Genomic DNA, 18,438 nt, shown 5'->3' on the forward strand with positions numbered 1-18,438 from the left:
ATACCTGCATTTAAAGAGACACTGCCATAGGGAAGGATGTTGAGCGGCTTTATAAATACTTGAGCTTCATGACTCAGGACTGCTCATGCACATTGATGGTACAGAAATAACTGTTCTAACCTGGCAGAGAAACGGCTCTGCCCAGTGCAGGACACATCCCACTGAAACAGAGGTACAAAGAGCCCGTGCCAGCTCTCTGTACAGATCTGTGCGGGGAAAGCCAAGCTTAGGGTGCCGGGGAGGGGTTTAAAGGCTGCAGCTCAAGGCTGCAGGAAGCCACAGTTATTTTTAACAGCTGGAGCATTGTCAGTCCAAGCTGACACACACACAAACACAGCTGAAGGCAGTCATGCCATCAGACACAGCCCGCAGGCAGGCCCCGAGCAGGAGAGCCAAACACCCCAAGCTGTTCCTGTTTTTATGCTCACATTTGGAGGAGTTATTGCTCTTTGAAGCTTCAGACACTGTGACTTGCTCCAGGCAAAGTCACTCTAGAACCTTCTGATCCCAACCTGCCTTTCCAGGCCCTAAAAATCACCCTTTGCTCAATTCTTGCCCTGAACCAGGGACCTCTGTAGGATCCATGTGGAAGGAGAAGGTTCATGCAGAAACAGCCAAGTCCAAAGCCAGATCGATGACCTACAAGTGCTCACTGAGCAACATGGGCTCCATGTGGAGCTGGTCAGTTTGCCCAAATGGCAGAGACTTGCTACCTCCTGTATTTCTAGAGATGTCATGCACAGAATCATTTTGGTTGGAGGAGACCCTCAAGATAATCAAGTGCAACCATGGGGAGAGGTTCTGCCGAGGCACCCACCCTGCTCCTCTGTAACCAACCCAAGGACACCTGAGGATGAGTCAGTACATGGGAACCCTGCTCTGCCCAGCCTGAGGCCTCACTCCTTGCACCCCTCTTCTTCACATCATGCATTTCAGAGTTCCCAAAGTCATCAGCCACCCAAAAGCTGTGAAGAACCTCTCCATTGGCAGCCCCATACCCCGAGCTCCCAGCAGCAATATGTCTGTGCCACCTGGTGCACGGGCAGAACCTGCCACCTCCAGGCACCAACAGACAAGTGCATCCCAATTCATGTGAAAAAATAGGGTAATTTTATTAGAAAATTAAAAAAAATACGAACATGAATTAACTGGGCATATTACTCGAGGACACAGCTGCCCTAGAGAACCAGGCACTCTGCAGCCACAGGTCCAAGTCCATGGGTCAGGGTTCCTGCTTATCCTAAAAAACACAAGAGCACTATGTGAAGAAACCTTATAGCCTGGGGACATCCTCCCAGACCAAAACACCACTGCATCAGCCTCCTGATCACTGCCATCCCCACTGCTCACATCTTCTGGCTTCTGGGCATCACCACTATCGACATCTGGAGCATCTTCCTCACTGCTGGACCCAGCAGAATCCTCCGGTCCCAGCTCTGTGCCAGCAGCCAGCAGCTCTGGGGCATTGGTAACCCCAATGGGTTGTATGTTCTCCACCTGCAGAGACAGCAGCATGGTCAGACTGCAACTCCGTGGAAGGGCAGCACAAGACCCATGAGCTATCTCATGAAATTCAGAGTAGTCCAAGTAACCCCAGACACCTCTCCTGTAGCCAAGGGAAGAAGGACTGAAGTACATCCTTCCAGCCCAGTTTTGCAAGTGTACCCAGGACCAAAGCTGCAGCCAGCATGGGGCAAGACCACTCACCTGGAGATCTGGTGACTCCTTCAGCAGAATGGTCCTATTCTGCTCTTCATGGTCCAGGCCAGCATCACCATCCTGCTCTTCCAGATCCAGGTCAGTGTCATTCTGGGAATTGTACTCCTCACTATCCGTTTCCACATCTGAAGGCTGGGGAGGAAAGAGGCAATCTGAGGACGGACACACCTGACAGCACTGGGAGCCACAGCCAAACAGCCAAGGTGACAGAGATGCTGACTTACAGGGACATCAGTCAAGAGGAAGCATCAGTGTTACGGGACAAGTGGAGCACCCACACCTTTCAGACACTGATGTGACGTTGAAGTGCTCTTTGGACAGTTTGCAGCTCTCAAAGCAACAAAGTAAAGCTCTTTACAGCTCCCTGCAGAGCTGTGCTGTGACACCTCGGGTCTACCAGGAGCACAGAGGCAGAACACGACACGATCACCTCCAAATGGCTCAGACCCAAGGAAAAAAATCTGCTGAGTGGCTGGAGTATCATACCTCGTATGTGAGGTCTTCAGAGTCATCATCCAGCAGATCCCTCTGCAGAATCACCAGCTGGGACTCCTGCTCCTCCAGAGCTACATCATCTCGCTTCCTCTTGTTTGCTTTGTTAGATGGGTTGATTGGAGATTCCTGGATCTCTGCAGGGATCCATAGGAGGCACAATCACAACCCATACAGAATGAAGACATACAGCTGGGTATTCCCCAGCTTTCTACCCAGCACAGGAGCTCCAGACCTCATGTGTTTTGATGTTATGCTGGGTGCTTCTTGACTGCGAAACTTTCAGGTTTTCCAGGAAGCCGCAGCTCTTACCCTTGGCCATGATGCTCTGGTCCCAGACTGCTGTCCCATAGCCCAGGGCGCTCTTGATCCTGGTGGGGAGGACAGAGAGGAGGAGGCTCGTTCCTCTCCCTCGGTGCCTCTTGGCAAGGTTTCCAGGCCTAGCGGGAGACTGAGTGGGGTAGAATTTGCTGATCCTGGTTCCTGTGGAGACCATTAATCCAATCCAGGCTGATGCTTTATGAAGGATCTTCAGCTGTAAACACAAGAGCTGCATTAGGTCACGTGAAAACTTCCAGCTATTTAAAGTCCTTAAACCCTGTTCTAACCTAGTATGGTGCTGAGACTGGGACCAAATTCAGTCAGGTAAAACAGGACCAGTTAGATTGTACCTCATCCCCAAAGACCTCCCATCTCTCCTGACCTATAGAAGAACATATGAATACTACAACAACCTGTAGCAGAAGGGGAGTAAGGCAAGAGGAAACCAGGCAGAGAACAAAAGCTGGGACAGGAAAAAAGCAGAGGACAGGCACACAAGTGCAGGGCAGAGGGAAAAGACTGAAAGAGCAGATAAGACAATCTGATAGAGAAAACAATGGAACTACCAGCCTCAAGGTTTTATCACCCCATCCACTTGGCCTCAAACTCCCCCAGCAGCAGCAACATCACCTACCAGGTACTTGACAAAACCCAGCTGAAGGATCCAGCACAGGAACCTGCTGGAGAAGAAGTTGGGCTCCTCAGGGCTTACCAGCCTCCCCTAGACAGAGAGAGAAAGGTCAGACATCCCCACACCAACTCTGACAGTGCCCACAGCAAGAACAACCCTTGGGGAATGCCCACCTGCTCTGAACTAGTGCATGGCTGCAGCTCCATGAAACCCAACAATGTTGGACTGCACAGAAACCTGGCTCAGCCCAACCTGCAGCCCTCAGGCTACTTGTAGCTACTGGCCCAGCTGCTCCTCATTGCACTAACGAGCTGCCAGTCTCATTAATTAGCAGGGGCAGCCCCCTGTTAGGAGCACTGGTCCTGTGCCTTGCTTGAGGGCTGATGGCTCCCAATTAAGTGTTTCTTTTCTCCCAGTTTGGGGTGTCTCTCTCCTGCTGGGGGTTGTAGCTTGCCAAGCCAACACTCCAGTTTGGGATATCTGCCCTTGCTCTGTGCTGATGCTGAAGGTGGAGTGTGATGCCAGAAAACCTGCCCTGCTGACCCCCAGTGATGGGGGAAGCTGGAGCCCAGGCAAGGGGACACCCCTCAGCATCGCTCTGTGCCCCCCTGCTCCCACACCGTGGGTGAGCTGGGGCTGGGATTTGTTTTAGTCAATTAAGATGAAAGAAATGAGCCTGGTTCTTTGAAACCACAGCCTGATTCAATTAGCTGGTGGTTCTACGTGCACACGAACACAGGTACATGCTGCCCTTTGTAAAATGGGCTTAACTGGGACCTCAAGAGCAGCTTCCAGAAGCTGCTTTGCAGCAGATCCTCTCAGCTGCTGCTCTGGGCGCTCGCTGAGGCTTTAACTTCACGCAGACTGCGCACCCGAAAGCTGAGCTGAGCATCGTGTGGACAGGGGCCTGACCAGGGTTTCAACCCAAACTGTTCTGTGATTTCATAGTGCAAATCCCAGACTTCTCCAGGTACATACACGCCCTCCTGCACAGCTCGTGATGTGGATATTAAAGACATTTTCTCCAGCACAGGAGAATGCAGCAGTCGGCGTTGCTAGAAATGGAGCTGGGATAAGTTATGTGACAGAAAATCCGCTCAACAGTTATTATAAGGAACACCGGCACTATGGAGCGAGTCAGGCACTAAGGCTTCTGAAAATTTAAATTGCTCAGCAGCTCCTGAGGGCATCGTTTCTGTTCAGCACTCAGGGCTGGGAGGGCAGATTGTGTTACCAGAGATTAATAAACGAGCGGTTATCAGTTACTTGAGTGGTGATATCTGAACATGTGCGTGCTCCAAGCTGACAGGTGAATGAGAATTAAGCCATGCCCCTGTAAACCTCTCTGCTTTATCTTTTGATGCTTAAGCTACCACGTAGTAGTGGCTCTACCTAAATGCCTCATCTTCTCCCATGGAAAGCATGGGGACAAATCCTCGATGGCAGCTCACTGAGATTCTGAGCCTGCTGTATTTAAGGCTGGAGATTTGGAATGAGGACTCCTGAATTGTATTTCCTGCTTGGTGACCTTCCTGAGGTCCTGGGGACATTTTGGTGCCCCTTACCTTGTCTATAAAATCGGAAGAAATCTGCTCTGTTTCACAGGTGGATCACAGGGCTTCATTCATCTTGTTCACGAGACATCCCTGGTGCCCTTGGCAGGATTTCCCAAGGGAAGAAATACCGCGATATGTTATTACAGCCTGCCATGGTACAAGACTCATTTCCTCTGGATGTGCCGGTGTGGGGATTATCAGCCTGGATGGAACCACAAATTAAAGGTTTGCGGTGGGGATTGCTCCAGAGCTGGGAAGGAAACATCAGTTCCCTGTGAGGCAGTGAAGGTGCTCTGGGTTGAAACTCTGCCCTTCTGCCATATTTCTGCTGGCTGCCAGGTTCCGGCTCACAGGGTCTCTCCAGCCTGTGAAGTGAGAAGGACAATGTCTCCCAGCGGAGCACCGTGCCTCTGGGACTCACAGGGTGCCTCTGGGACTCACAGGGTGCCTTTTGGACTCACAGGGTGCCTCTGGGACTCACAGGGTGCCTTTTGGACTCACAGGGTGCCTCTGGGACTCACAGGGTGCCTTTTGGACTCACAGGGTGCCTCTGGGACTCACAGGGTGCCTTTTGGACTCACAGGGTGCCTCTGGGACTCACAGGGTGCCTTTTGGACTCACAGGGTGCCTCTGGGACTCACAGGGTGCCTTGGGGACTCACAGGGTGCCTCTGGGATTCACAGGGTGCCCTTTCCCCGCAGATCCCGCTCCAGGCGGTGAGGACATTACAATGGGAGACATCACCGATGTGGCAAGATAAATAGTCATTACCAACCACTGATTATTCTGCCCAGGCCTGATACATTTTCTGAATGCTGTTTTTGTCTGACTTGGAGTTTTGTCCCAGCCTCCTACAGGTACAGACAGCAGAAAAGCTCAGGGCTAATTATCCACACTTAATCCCACGTACAGTGGTTTTAGCAGCACTAACCACACTCGGCTATGAGTAGGTGGAAGCGGAAAAGTAACCGGTTCGAATCTCCCAAGTATGAGGTGCTGGGCAGGGGACGGGTCTCTAAATCCTTCGCACTCTCCACTGCAGCCAGAGATGCAGGCACTGCCACCCCCTGTGCCGCTGCCTCCCCCAGCCCCGTCCCCAGCCGGGACTCCCTCCTGTGATGCCAAGATCCTTTTCTGCCTCCACACTGACCCTTCTGAAAGGTCGGATGCTCCAGGTGATGCAGAGGCCAGTTTATTTCAAAGAAAAGCAGCCCGACTGGGCAGATACCGAGGGCATTTCCCGGTGCTTCATTCCTGCAAAATCTATATAAAGAAAAATAAACAGACTTTCCCTTTGGTCTCACTGGATCCAGTGTATCTCTCAAGGTCTCTCTGACAGCGTTATCTTCCTTGTTCTCCAGCGTTTCCACTGCAACTCATGTCACCAAAGATGCTGGCGGGAGTGGAGCATCTCCCGTGTGAGGAAAGGCTGAGGGAGCTGGGGCTCTGGAGCTGGAGAAGAGGAGACTGAGGGGGGACTCATTCATGGGGATCAATATGGAAAGGGGCAGTGTCAGGAGGATGGAGCCAGGCTCTTCTGGGTGACAACCAGTGACAGGACAAGGGGCAATGGGTGCAAACTGGAACACAGGAGGTTCCACTGAAATATGAGAAGAAACTTGTTGGGGGTGAGGGTGTCAGAGCCTGGCCCAGGCTGCCCAGGGAGGTTGTGGAGTCTCCTTCTCTGCAGACATTCAAACCCGCCTGGACACCTTCCTGTGGAACCTCAGCTGGGTGTTCCTGCTCCATGGGGGATTGCACTGGATGAGCTTTCCAGGGCCCTTCCAACCCCTCACATTCTGGGATTCTGTAAAATCAGGATATATCCAGAGACACCCGCAAGGGGCTGCCAGTCTCTCGCTGCTGACACCCTCAGGTGCCACAAATGTCACCGGCTGCACGATGAGGGCTCTTCGCCTCGCCGGGCAGAGACATCGGTCTCATGGACACGGGGCTCTAAGCAGCAGCAGAAGGACTCAGATGGGAGCAACGATTTCTCGATGTGATTTTTATGCGAGGGAGCGCCCGGCCTTCCCGCGATCAATACCGAGCTGCTGTCTTTGCCAAGAATTTTACAGTCAGTGTCCATGCCTGCTGGGTGAGATAAACCTCTTAATGTGCTCATTAGCTGCACGGCTCCTCTCCCATCTAATTGGTGCAGGAAAGGTCAAGCTCTGGCTATGAGATGGTTTGCTGCAGTTGGGAGACCCACTTTGGGGAGCAGGGAGGGACATGGGGCTGGAGATTGGGATGTCCCTCTGCTCTGGTGAGACCCCCCTGCAGTGCTGGTCCAGCTCGGGGTCCTCAGCACAGGACACACATGGAGCTGCTGGAGAGGGGTCAGAGGAACCCCAGAAATGACCCGATGCTGGAACAGCTCTGCTGGGAGGACAGGCTGAGAGAGTTGGGGTGTTCAGCTGGAGAAGAGAAGCTCCAGGGAGACCTTAGCGAGGCCTTTCTGTGCTTAAAAGGGGCTGATAAGAAAGATGGGGAGAGATTTTTGAGCAGGGCTTGTTGCGGTAGGACAAGGGGTGATGGTTTTAAACTAAAGGAGGGAGATTCAGGCTGGACATGAGGAAGGAATTGTTGGCCCTGAGGGTGGTGAGAGCCTGGCCCAGGTTGGGCAGAGAGGTGGTGGATGAACCATCCCTGGAGACATCCCAGGCCAGGCTGGACGGGGCTCTGAGCAACCTGAGCTGGTGAAGATGTCCCCAGGGGAGCTTTATTGTTCCTTCAACCCAAATATTCTGTCACTCTATAATTCTCTATGATTTCCTGCTAGAAAAAGTAGCCCTGGGGACCTCTGACTTGCATTCAGGTCTTCCCAGAGTCAGTGCAGATGGTCTCCAGACATGGGAAATGTCCCAAGAGACACAAGCGATGCTGCTGCTGATGGCCGCACATTGCCAAGAGACCTCAGCTGCGACACCCAAAGCTGGGCTTGTCTCAAACACAGCGTTTTTGCCCGCTTCACCTTCTTGGGTTCTCTGTGCTACCTGGGCTTTGTTACAGCAGCAGAGACCAGGGGGTGGACTCACCGGGGCTGCTTTCCCACCCAGCCGTGGAGACGCAGTGAAATCCCACCGGCAGGGCTGATCCGAGCTGTGACAAAGCTGCTGCCCCTGCTGCGGGCTGGAGCCGACCCAAACGAGCCTGCCAGCTCAATTAGAGGAACCGCACGGAAGGCATCTGCAGGGAGAGCTCTGCTTTTCAGCACAGGGCAAAGCCAGGGAGCTGTATTTTCATCTTGTTTCTGTTAATTATCCACGTAGATTAAACAAGCTGTTAAAGTTGGAAGCAAATATAATTTTCTTCCGTACGGTCCTTCGCACCTCCCAGGATTTGACCCTGCTGAGGAGCTTTGTTCATTTGTGGGTATCTTCCTTCCTCCTGGTGCATCTTCCCATGAGCTTGTCCAGACACGGCAGCATCACAAACCAAACCCTGTCACCGTGCCCACCTCCGGGAAAACCAACATTTGCAAGAAATAGTTGTCCTGTGTTTGGGGTTGTCTCTCACAGAGTGTGGAAACCCTTCCAGGCTCAGGCCAGATGCACTTGTGATGGAAAAGCCTGTCCTAGTGTTGGGCTGGCACGAAGCGCGGGAGCACGAAGCCCCGGGGAGCTGCATGTCGTGCGGCTCGGCGGCCAGGAGGGGAAGCTTTGCCAGGACTGGCTTCACTGCACCACATCTGGCTGCCCATGGACAGAGGACATGAGACAGATGTTCATTGCTTAACGTCAGCTGCTGTTTTTCTTGTGTCCGCCAAATCAATAAACTGAGGCTGAAAATAAAATCGGTATTTGCCTGTCTCACGTTCCCGCTCAGCAAGGAGCTGGAGATGACAAAGGGAGGCCGATTGCCTTTTCATGGGGAACAGATAAACTGACAAAACAGCTCTGTCATTAATATTTCCAACAGGGACCTCAGCACAAATGCAAGCAGCAGAGCCGCGGTGGCTGCACAGACACTGGATCCCTCTGTGTCTGGCACTGTAAAACACCAGTTATGAGACCAGTTCACCACTTATGAGACCATTTGACCCCCAGTAACTGCTGGGTAATTGGGGGCTGCAAAGCAGGACCAGCTGAAGGAAGGAGAAGGGAGAACAAGGCACCATCTCCTCATCATACACCCCAGTCTGGAGCCTGGAAAAAAAAATACATAGACACCTGGTTTGCAGGTCTGGGGCTTTTTTCTGAGTTATCTCCAACCTCCAAATGTTTCCTGGTTCCATGGCCTTGGCTGACACTTGGTGCATCCTCACATGGCAGCCACCAGCACGTAAATTCAGATGATCAGCAAACGTGACCACTGCAGGTCTCTGAATCAGAAAGGCTGAATAACGCTCCCCTAGACACCACGTCCTCATCTTCTGCCTCAGCCCCCTCTTCACATGGGCAACTGCACGTGGAAGTGCTACTAGGGGCTTATAAACCAATATCGCTTCGCCCATCAAAAGCCGTGAGTCACGTAATTTTTAAAAGCTACAAGGTTCACCTTCGTATCTGCTTCAAGCTAATTGCTTTTAAAAAAAGTGAGAAGCAGGATTCATTATATTTCTTTAATTGCCCTCAGGGCTGGGTGTACTGCGAAGGCGCGTTTAATTTAGCTAGGAGATGATTTTCATTAGGGAATAAAGAAGACAGAAGAAGTGTTGTGTGCTGTTCTGTCCCTTAACCAAACAATACATTGTGAAAGCTGCACCCACTCCATCGCTGGAGTGAATGCAGCAGCAGGTACCCGCCTGCTCCAGGGGCTGGAAAGTCCTTTGGAGCGGATGGTGCAGAGTGTAAAATGTCTTTGTGCTCAGGGGTTCTGCGTACAGGGGTCCTGCCTGCCCTCCAAGCAGGAATTGCATGGGAGCATCGTGTCCTTCAGGGAAACTGAGGCACAGAAGGTGACCTTGCTCCCCCAAAGCTGCCTGGGCAATGCGGTTCAGCAAGACCAACTTAATCACTCCGTGCTTCAAAAACCTGTGCAAAGGGGGTAATATCTGGGTATACGTGGCCCCACGATTGTGCTGCTCTGCAAGGCAATTATTGGGGAGAAGAGAAATGGGTGAAGTGTGTGTTTCTGCCCAACAAAGGAGCATGAGGACGGGCTGAGCTCTGCTGACACGCAGCCCTCTGAGCTAAATGGCAAAGGCTGTGAATTTTCTGAGTGGGAGCTCTTGGCAAAAACCTGCGGGATCACGGTTACACAAGTGCTGGTGTCAGAAATACTGACAGTTTTGACAAGGAGGAGCCCAGGGAGGAGGAAGTGTCTGTTGTGATTGATGTGACCAGCGCAAAAGAAGGAAATGTCAAAAGCAACAGTTGTCACCGACGGGTGACTGACACAGGTTTTGCAGTGGAAGCGGCACGTGTTGTCACGGGGGTTCTGGGTGGTAATTATGGAGCTCCGGGAACAGCGACCTGATCCAGTTTATCTTTGCCGGTCTGCTGAGCAGGCGGCTCGGGAAGCGTCTGCCGAGATCGGACAGGACGATGTGAAGACCGCAAACTAATAAAATGCTGGTTTGTTTGGGAGAGATAAATCTGTGGTGTGCTTTCATTTCTGGCTGCACGGGGGAGGCTGAGCCCTGCGGGCACGGGGAAGGATGCCTTGGGCTGGGCGTGCGGAGATGGGCTGGGGGTGCAGAGGGAAATGCACAAACCTGGGCAAACCTGTGAGACCACAGAAGCCCCTGCAACACCAACCTGAGGCGCTGAGCTGACCAGTAACAACCAGTAACAACGAAGCTGTCCGTGCTTCTGTGGCTGAGCGCTGCGAGGACAACAGGGACAACCAGCCCAGCAACGTGACCCTCTGCTGAACATGTGTGTGTGTTTACACAGCCATTTGTCACCACCCTACAGTAACAAAGCACCAGATCCATTCCTTACAAAAACCTGTGACTCTTTGCTCCCTCCACAACCTCACGTTTCTAACCACTGCAATTTTGCGGTGAGATTTGCTCTGTCCAGAGACGCTTCTTGTCATCCTGCCAAGTGTTTTAGTCTCCGCATGACGGCTGTTCAGCTTGGCCACTGTCACCTCCACCGCGCCGGTCCCCTGTTCCCCCCACGCGCTTGGCACACCTCCCAGATCCATCAATACTTTCCCTCCTCTCGGCACTTAACCTTTCAGAGAAGCACCTTCCTGCAGTCCAGAGGAGTCTCGAAACTTGACAGCACGGTGAGAAACCGCTGGTGGCGACTAAGCGCACAATCTTTGGGGATTACGCTCAGCGGGAGAGCTCCTCTTGCTCTCCTTTGCTGCGGGAATTCGCTGTCTGCCCCACAGCCTCCTGCCAATAAATGAGCTACATGGAAAAAAACAATTACTTTAGCCAATTTTGCTTATACTTTGGGGGTTGACAAATTGTTTAAAAATGGTTCAATCAAGCTTTTTTATTATAGAAGGAGAGTGATGAGAATGCAGAGATGGATACTATAACTACTCCATTAATGAGATTAGTCATATTGATTTTAGTGGGGGTGGTTCACTTGCCTGAGATAAAACACGAGCTTATTTATCTACTGGATCATGGCCAGAGGATGCAGCATCTTACAGGATCTGGCCCTCAAATATTGCAGCTAGCTACATCAGTGCAGGAGTCCAGCCCTTGTAGTAGCACTAGTCTTGAGATTATGTTGGGGGTTTTATCACTATTATTTTAGGCAGAGTGCCCAAGAGGGAGCAGTATGATTAATATTCAAGGAGCAAATCCAGAGGTAATGGTCCCCACGAGCCCGGGGAAGCTGACAGCTTGGTTTTCTGTGTAGCCGAGTGGAACCGCTGATTTCTGAGCTGTGCTTTGGATACGCTGCCAGCAACGTTTAGGGATGAATTACTGGGCCTAGAAATAAAAGAACTGTTTGCCCACACAGCTCACCCGCTCTGCTAAAAGGGACCATTAGTCTGCTGGATCAGGGCTGTTCCTGGGGTCCTGTCTGCACAGGGTGAGTAGACCTGGTCTCCCGGGCACTTTGTGCCCAGCTGCGAACAGAGCATTGGAACAGGCTGCCCAGGGCAGTGGTGGACTCACCATCCCTCGGGGGTTGGACAGACAGAGATGAGGTTCTCAGGGACATGGGGCAGTGCTGGGGGTGGGATATGGTTGAACTCAATCTTGAGGACCTTTTCCAACCAAAATGATTTTATAAAATTACCTCCTGTCTATATGCTTTGAGCACAAACCCCAGTTCAGGTTGCCCTTATAACAGCTGGACACACAGCAAGTGACACCCCAAGAAAGAGCAACAACCTCTCCAGGTAACAAAACACGGCACAGCAGCCCAGGGACGGGCGCGAGCTCAAGGTGCTGAGCTCAAGGTGCAGGAGCCTCCAGCGCCCAGCGCCCCCCGGGCTGGTGGGATGGGGCAGCACATCCGTGGCACCAGTGCCCTCCCCTGGCTCCCTGCACCGTTCGCACTTGTTGAGCTGCTCTGCAGCTCCTGTCCACTGCCCACAGGCTGCCAGCAGCGGCCAGAGAGAAAAGGTGCTCCTTTTAAAATATCTGGGTTTTATTCCTATCTTCGTGAACAATTCAGTACCTTTGAGAGTCCCTCTCTTGGTTACATTTCTCTCCTCCAGCTTTTTTTCTTGGTGTTTAGTTTATTCTTTTACCATTACCTTACCTTTCTTCTTCTCCTTTCCCCTCTGTGTCTTGATTTAAACCCATCCTCATTTAGCTAAGGCTAAGATCAGGGTTTTTTTAAGAAACAACCTCTTAACACCTCTCCTACGGGTGCTGCCTGGGAGCAGCAGTAGCCCCAGTCTCCCTGTCAGATACTCCCTAACAGTTATCATCACATTTTCAGAGAAGCACAGAGGATCGTGAGCTATTCCTGAGTGGAGTGGATCCATTCTGCCCAGTGCTCAGCACCAACCCTGGTGCTGTTCTCAGAAACATCAGTGCTCTCCCTGATTCCAAAACAAGCAAGAAATGTGCATTTGCATTCAGCCCCATCAGCATTTCTGATGCCGGAGGGACCATCAGGAGAAACCTCACACTTCTCAGCCCTCCAAGTCCAGGTTTCGGAGGCCACCAGCCTCACTGCAGGTTTTTCCAAGGACGTGGAACCAACAACATCTGACTTCGAGAGCCTGGAGCGGAGGTGACCTCGGCTGATAGAAGTGCTGACGGAGGCAGCACCGTGCCTGCATTGTCACCTTTGTCACGCTGCGTCCCCAACTGAAAGCTCAGCGAGCCCGGGGAAGGCCAGGCAAGAGACGAGTCAGCAAACGCAAAGGGGCTGCTCTGTTCCCTTTGTGCCAATATCTCCACTCATTTTTTTTTTTCAAGGGCACAAGTCTTTGAGGTGAAAGGTGCTGCATGCAGCAGTGGTCTCCAAATCATAGATGTGGCCTGGAGGCGGTGGGATGTTTGCTGCAATGTTCCTGGTGACGTGGGTACGAGCGCGCATCTGGAGGGAAAAGGTATGGAAAGGGATGAAAGGGATGATGGAAGGAAAGCAGAGTCCAGGAGCAGGAAAGAGCTGCAGCGTCCTGGGGGGCAAAGGCATTAAAATGAATGAGAGAAGGAAGGCATGGACATAGGGAGAGCCAGATGTTAAAGAGCCTGGACTTTGGTGTTGCGACCAGCCTGGTGTACGGAAGGAGGAACATGGGACAGGCTTGACAAGGAAAAGGCTTTGGAAAGTTTAGTCTCAGTGAAACGGTGAATAACATCCAGAGAGGGATCCCAAGGGATGAGAAAGGGCAGGAACATAGGTAGTGAGTGATCATCGTTTTCGGGCAAAAGGAGTTAGGAGAGCGTCTGCTCACCAGTGGGCTGGGACTGTGTTTATGAAACTCCAGGCACACTGCCACTGCAGTTCAGACCAGGCACTGTCAGAAGACAAAACCAAAAGATGAAACCAGCTGCACTGACACCCATCTCCTGTTCTAGCTGTGAACAAAGAGGTTTGGCCCATTTCCCTGGCCCGGGCTGCGACGGGAGCTCACCCGAGACCAGCCCTCTGGGTACACAGAGGTGCCCTTTCCATCACCCCAGCGCCTGGACCAGTTAGTCTGCAAAAACCTGAACTCGTAAACACAGCGTGTCCTCTGCACACAGGAAAACATGTGGCTGTAGAACGGGAAACATAATATCTTTCGGACAACATAAATTTACCTGCTTTTATTAATTCAAGGTGTTGATCTTCAAATCTCAAGAACCACCCTCTTACCATCACGCTGCTGATCACTATAGAGCGCCTGGGAATTACATGTCTTTACTAGTGTGATACCACGGTATAGTTTTAACAGAAATTTAATGCAGATTTTGTGATTTCTTTTATACAAGCTGCTAAGATTAATCTTTCTTGTCCAGTTTTGGTTTTTTCTTCCTGAAAGAAAACAACTACATTTACCTCAGGGTGTCATTTTCTGAAGATGGGGTTTGTCATTTGTTATGCTGTTAAAACCCATGCTGACCTAGTATCAAATTCTTGTCTTGGGATGATAACCATGACAAACTGCAACAGCTACTGAGGCTGTTGTCAAAATCCATCTGGACCTTTTGCGCTTAAATTAAGCGTTCCAAATACTAACTTTGTTCCTAGAAAGAAAACTTTTTGGGTCTGCGTTGAAGGAACACGTTGGGAAACGGATCCTGTCTTGATGACATTGATAACATGAATAAGAATCATAGAATCATTTTGGTTGGAATAAACCCTCGAGATCATCTAGTTCAACTGTCAACACACCCCTGGCACTGTCCCATGTCCTGAGAACCTCATGTCCGTCTGTCCAGCCCTCCAGGGATGGTGACTCCACCAATGCCTTGGGCAGCCTGTTCCAAGGGGTTGGGACATCTTAAAAATTCCAGCTGAATGTCACGCTTCAAAGGCAGCACAGCTTTTGGTAGGTGCAGGAGAGGATTCCTCCCCCCTCAATGCACCACCGCGTTTTCAAGGGATGTATCAGAAATCTCCACAAGTTTCGCAGGCCTGGCCATAGCGGCCAGACTACGGGACGTTAGAACCCGGAAAGCACCAGAAGGGAGAGGACTGGGTGCAGTGGGATTCCCTGAATGCTCGCTTTGATTATAGCAGCTTTTACATTCTGGGCAGGCTGCAGTTTGGCTTCGTTTGCCGCAGACAAATGTACATCTTGCACAGCAGATGAAAACAGGCTGGTGCGCGGTACCAAGCAATGGTATAATAACAACAGAAGAAGCGGCAGCTGCCCTTTTGCCAACGGTTGAAGCCACATATGGCTTGTGGCACCTACCAGCAGAGATTAGGTGGCCCAGAGGGAGAATGTCAGGAGGAACGGTGGTGTGAGAGGTGGAGGAGAAGCCTCGGAGCTCGCACGTGCACCAGGCTCCTGCGGCTGTAAATCTCCCGTGTTCAAACGCGATTGACGACACGAAGCTCATCCGAGCACAAACACAGGTTACCGCAGGATTTCCCAAGCCTTCCACTCCCTGCTATGATACTCCAGGCTAAACAAACCTCTATCTGCTGCAATCGTTTTGACACTTTCATTTCTGCCCGGAGACAAAGTTCAGGTGAAGGCAGCTGAACGTGGCACCTCGTCCTTCCTGCAGACCAAGGTGCTTGTGCTGATGGGATGAGCTCATTTTTTACCGCCACCCTCTGCCCGCTGGCCTCACTCTTCACTCCGTGCTCAACATCAAGAAAAGGTCAGGAAAACGAGTTAAAAAGGGGTCTGTCCTCGCGTAGCTGATGTTCTGCTCACAATGTACATGGGCTTAGGAGCTCAGCTTTTAGGATAACAAAAAACAGCTTAGGTCCCATCAGCTGCTCAGGAGACAAGCGGATAAATAAATATCCTGTATCACCTGCAAAGTTACACAGAAACCTACTGGGACAAGGTTCTGAGCAATTTGCCAGTAGGGGAGAAACTGAGACGAACCTTTGATAATTGGTGTAAAAATTCCTGGCTGACCTCTTGTAATTACTAGATTAATTATGGAAATAACGTAGGAAGGACGTAACATTGTATCTGCACCCTCATCTGCTTGGCTCACTACAAACACAAAATTAATCAGCTGTACTGAAAGAAGCTTTTAGAAGTTCACACGATTCGATTAGACCATCAAAAAGATGATGTAATCATACCGGTTCAATTATTCAGACGAGGGCAAGCTAAAATCTTTCATGTTACCTAAACTGGAAGCTGTGCCCGTCCTCTGGCAGCAATCTGCTGTACATGCAAAAGGACCCAAGACCTGACCTTGAGCGAACCTTTACCCAGCCCTGCTGGATCTCAGTCTTGTCCTACACACATAGACTTGTTCTCCCATCAATCACACATGATGCATTGTGGTTAAGGTGCTGCTTTCACACCCTGGCTCTTCCCAGGCGCTCGGTTTCTAGAGACAAAACGCTCTTTCACAGAGCCCTGTGTCACCACTGTTCCCCTTGAAACTGCCCTGTGGTTAGTGCATCGCCCCAGCAAACAAAAACACCGCAACGAGCAGATGAAGGGTACACAGACATGTCTTACAACCTCCAGCCTCACCCCTGAAGCCACCCCAAAGATACAGAGGGTTTAAGCCTTGATCAAACAGAGCTACGAGCACTCGGTGATTGTTCTCGGGCAAGTCCTGGCTCGCAGGGCGATGCAGGATCCAGGAGGAGGGATCCGAGAGCCGCTCCTGCTCCTGTCCGCTCGCTTTGCCTCCGAGAACTCCAAAAGCTCCCCCATGACAAACACACCTCAAGCTGCTGAAGGAATCCTGCAGAGCACAGCGCATGGGACCAGGAGCTGAGTCTTCCTCACGTGGATCCACAGCACCACATTTCTGCAACCCCGGCTTCATTCTAGAGGCCTCTGATGAGGAGGTGGAGGCTCAAAGCTGCTCGGATAAGAGCGACACGGTGTGTCCAAGTTGTGTGGTTAAACAGCTCTGCAGTAAAAAGTTCTCATTGGGTAGAAATTAGAGATAAAAACCCAAAATGTAGGAATAAGAGCAAACTTTCCGCATGGAAAGAGATTTGCAGCTCTCTATCCTAACAAGTTGTGCGGGAGACAGGATTACTGTGTCTATTTAGCGATGATCTATGAGAGACTGTGGATGTCAGAAAATCGTGGCTTACAGAAAATTATTTACACATGAGAGAAATTTGGACAATCCCAGATACGAGAGGATTTTGAGGAACTTTGAAAGGACAGAAAGAAAAGATCAGCTGGGCAATAGGATCACAGATTAAATTCAGTGCAATCGGTGCATATGGGAAGAAACAGTTTGAATTATTCCTGCTCTTCATGCGCTGTAAATCAACTAAAAGGCCTTGGTGTCACTGTAAAGAGCTCATTAAGAAGCATCTTCTCAGCAAAGCGTTCTGATCAGAAAAGCAGTAGGATACCAGGATATTTAAATATAGGTTTTATGTAATGATGAAAATATTATAGTGCCATATATTACATTAGTGATGATACCTCCTCATCTTAAACAGTGTGTTCAATCAGTTCTGCTCCCCTCATTTGGAAGATGTAAATCAAGTCCAAAGAGTACAAGAAGAAACGCTAAAGACATGGAAAATTTCCATATGAAAAGAGAGTGCTTGGACTGTTCCAATGTTGGATAAGAAATTAGTAATGGGGGAAAAAATGTCATTCACTAATGAATAGTATGGGAAAAGAGAAAGAATTATCTTCCAAATATACTCACAGCTATACTGCTGTGAGAATAAGAAGGAGGCACTGATATAAATTCAAGTAACACTTTTATGTTAAGCACCATTAAGACTCAGATGAAATACTTTTGATCTGGAAACTCATTAGTACAAAATAGTAATTTGTGCTTGAGAATTTAGTGAGATTCCAACAAGTTTCCTCCTCTTCCCATAGGCATGTACACAGGCAATGCCAATTGTCACAAATCCATGCTAAATTCTCAGTCCTTTGGGAGACTCCAAGACTGTTTCTTGAGCCAGAGCTCACACTCATAATACACCCCTGAAACTGGGGTTTTGGACAACTTGCCAACACATTTTCTCTGGGAAACATCCAGAAATGCTCCTGTAATATCCAACATAGTAAATCTATGCTGCCATTATCCACCTGCCAGTTTAGCTGCCAACGTAACAATTAAGGAGTATAGAATTCAATTCACATGCTGTCCTGGTTTTGCTAAAAAACAAGTTTCTCTTTTAGTGAATTTGCCTGTCAGCTAAAGCTTCATATCAGCTGCATTTTCCTGGAGAACCAGATCCATGTTTTGGTAAATATAGCAATGGAATGAGAGGTTATTGATAAGCATGGATGGACATCTGGAGAGGGGCAACGAGAAACAAGTGACCAAGAAACTGACCAACAGAGTATAACATTCCATTCACATGAATACTTCATATAAACGTGGGAGATCATGAGGATCTTGTCCCTTTTGCTTGTGGCCGACATTAGGAGAGGACCTTGCTAGTCATCCCTGTGAACTGAGGCCAGTGACAGACTGAATCCAGCTCCGCCTGGCTGCAGAGTCCAGTCCAGGACTTCGGGTGCCGGCTCTGCAGTTGCTGGGACTTTCAAGATCGGTTTTGTATATTTTGTATTATTTTCTCTATCCTTATTAGTAGCATTAGAAAACATTTTTAATTTTCCCAACTCTCTTCTCTCTGTCCTTCTTTCCCTCCTGATCATCTGTAATTAGTGGGAAGGGGGGAGAAAGAGGGGGGCAAAAGGGGGAAGCAGGTGAGGAGAGGAGGTTAACAATACATCTGCCAGGGTTTTATTGTCATCCTGCAATCTAAACCCTCA

This window comes from Patagioenas fasciata, chromosome 27, assembly GCF_037038585.1.
Source record: "Patagioenas fasciata isolate bPatFas1 chromosome 27, bPatFas1.hap1, whole genome shotgun sequence".
NCBI classification, from domain to species: domain Eukaryota; kingdom Metazoa; phylum Chordata; class Aves; order Columbiformes; family Columbidae; genus Patagioenas; species Patagioenas fasciata.